The sequence below is a fragment of the Eleutherodactylus coqui genome, chromosome 9 (assembly GCF_035609145.1).
Source record: "Eleutherodactylus coqui strain aEleCoq1 chromosome 9, aEleCoq1.hap1, whole genome shotgun sequence".
In the NCBI taxonomy this organism is placed as follows: domain Eukaryota; kingdom Metazoa; phylum Chordata; class Amphibia; order Anura; family Eleutherodactylidae; genus Eleutherodactylus; species Eleutherodactylus coqui.
Window position 1 is genome coordinate 166,050,192 of NC_089845.1, and position 2,995 is coordinate 166,053,186.

Below are 2,995 nucleotides of genomic sequence, written 5' to 3' on the forward strand. Positions count from 1 at the left end.
TTTTTTGGTGCCTGCCGTGTGCTTCCATGTGCCTGGCGTGTTCTCCTTTTTTTTGTGCCTGCCGTGTGCTTTTTTTTTTGCCTGCCGTGTGCTTCACATTTTTTTTGTGCCTGCTGTGTGCCTGCCGTGTTCTAACATGTGCCTGCCGTGTGCTTCTGTGTGCCTGCCATGTCATGCTTTTTTTTTCTGTGCCTGCCGTGTGCTTCCATGTGCCTTCTGTGTGCCTGCCTTTTTTTTTTTTTTTGCCTGCCGTGTGCTTCCATGTTTTGTTTTTTGTTTTTTTTTTCTTTTTTGGCTGCCGTGTGCTTCCATGGTTTTTTTCTTTTTTGACTGCCGTGTGCTTCCATGTGCTGCAATGTGCATGTGACTGCAAACTGCTTTGAATCAGCATACATTCCGCACAATTCATTCATACAATCATCATGCAATCTTCGGAAAATTTGCATAGAATAGACATAGCATCTGCATGCAATCTACACACATACACTGCCTTCAATCGACACTATTTACCTGCATTCTACATACAATATGCATGCTATCTGCCTACAGACTGCGGATAATGCTAGCTATCAACAATCTGTCCACAATCGCCCAGTAATCAATCTAAAATTTGCCTAAATTATGCCTGCCATGGACCTTTAAAAGATTGTTATTAGAAAATGCTGCTGCTTCCATAACTGTTATTGAAGTGCCACTAACTTGGTGTTTTTTTTTTTTTTTTAGTTTTAGTTTTTTTGTAGTCCAATTCAAGCACAAACATGTACCAGGAAGATCTTAAATTTGACGAGCTTGATTATTCATCCGATTCTTTTGGAGAGGTAAGTTTTTGCTGAAAACGGAAAGGTTGAGGCAAACCAATGGCAATAAACATAATAATTTCTTTTTTTATTTTTTTAACAGGACTTCCAATCTGAGAGCGAGGAAAATGATGAGGATTTCCCCGGCAATATTCTGCGGTATGTCTTGAAATATGTATAAAATTTTTTTTGTTGTTTGAAACCGCAACTATGCATCAGTCCTGTATAATTTATTATTTCAATACATTATTTCGTGTGTGTATATACATACACACACGCGCGTGTGTGTGTATGTAATTATATATATATATATACACACACACACACACACACACATACACATACATGCGCGTGTGTGTGGGTATATATACACACATACATGCGCGTGTGTGTGGGTATATATACACACGAACGTACGTGTGTATCTGTATATACATACACACGTAGGAACGAGTGTATGTGTATATACAGTCACACGTAGGAACGAGTGTATGTGTATATACAGTCACACGTAGGAACGAGTGTATGTGTATATACAGTCACACGTAGGAACGAGTGTATGTGTATATACAGTCACACTTACGTGTGTACACACACAGTATAATATATATATACACACACACACACAGACACACGCATGTACGTGTTTAGGCATACACTGGTACGCACGTGTGTACGTGTTAATGCATACACACCCGTACGTCAGTATATACATAAACACGTACGTACATCTGTGTATATACATACAAACTCGTACGTACGTCTGTGTATGTATGCACATATACATACAGGAATCTGTGCCCTGCCTAATAAGGATGAGCATGCCACTTTCAGCAACACCATACAATTAAAAATGTACCCCTTCCTTTTTTCCTAAAACATTAAATACAGTATTCTTCATATTAATCCCTTCTTAGGTTCAACAACAACTGGCAGACTCGCTATATGCTCAGGCGGACATAAGCAGTCTCCAGTGTTTTCAGAACGATCCGCAGGGAGCACCAGAAGCGGGTGCTTCAGGATCCACTGAAGATCCCCATGGCAGGCTTGCCAACAAAGAGTGGTGTCACTGTGGGCAGTGCATTTGCATGCCCACAGTGGCAGAGTGTGTGTGTTGTCGAGAACACGAAGTAGTCCTCCAGATGTTACCAGAAGCTTGCGTATGTGTTACACAACATCCGTTGTTTGCCCAGTATGCACTTGTGCGAGAAAATATAGAACACGCCATAAGACTAACTGCACTGGTCACCCGGAGACAGTACGACACCACAAACAATAGGTATTTATTACCATTTTATTGTACAACACACAAGACAATGCAAGTATAATTTTTAACAAAGGAAAAAGTTCATTGGAAAAAGAAAAAAGGTTAGTGAAAAAGGCAACCTGGAAAAACATAAGATATCAATGCGTTTTTTTTTTGTTTTCATGTAGACTATTTAAATTTTTTTAATAAGTTTAGAAATATTAATATATTTCCTTTTTTTTCTTTTTTTTTAGGGTTATGCGTGTGGGCGCATATCGCTCTTATACAGCGTGGATACATGGATTCTTGGGGAAAAACAATAGAATCCCCATACCAGCGTGTGTAATAAAATCAATACGGACAGCTTACCCTGATCCGCAAGGAAATTACACTGGTTTCCAGTTCTACATGGACCTGACTGAAAGCAATTTGGATTTCCAGTTGAAGTTGTAGGATGTTTTAATTTGTGCAATTTTGTTTTCAGGATTTACATATTTTAAAATGTTAATACATTTTTTTGTGAAATATATATAGTGTGTGTGGTTTTTTTTTTGTAACATCTCGACTATAATCACTAATCGTTCCAGCAGTATGTATATACATGACTATATATGCGTATGTTAGTGTGTATAATATATACACACACAAACTGTGGGTTGTGTGTGTATGTATTTTGACACACATATCTGTATGCCTGTGTATCTGTCTGCCTCTCTCTCTCTATCTGTCTGCCTCTCTCTCTCTCTCTATCTGTCTGCCTCTCTCTCTCTCTCTATCTGTCTGCCTCTCTCTCTCTCTCTATCTGTCTGCCTCTCTCTCTATCTGTCTGCCTCTCTCTCTCTCTCTCTATTTCTGCCTCTCTCTCTCTCTCTATTTCTGCCTCTCTCTCTCTCTCTCTCTCTCTCTCTCTCTCTATTTCTGCCTCTCTCTCTCTATTTCTGCCTCTCTCTCT

At 39.3% G+C, this 2,995-nt stretch overlaps 1 long non-coding RNA gene across 1 annotated transcript; it reads left to right on the top strand.

The window, feature by feature from the left end:
- The first annotated feature begins 747 nt into the window (after positions 1-747).
- LOC136578886 (uncharacterized) lies at positions 748-2,411 on the top strand. Its single transcript, XR_010786676.1, has 3 exons — positions 748-818; positions 901-956; positions 2,298-2,411. It is a non-coding gene; the product is annotated as an uncharacterized lncRNA (long non-coding RNA).
- The last annotated feature ends 584 nt before the right edge of the window (positions 2,412-2,995 follow it).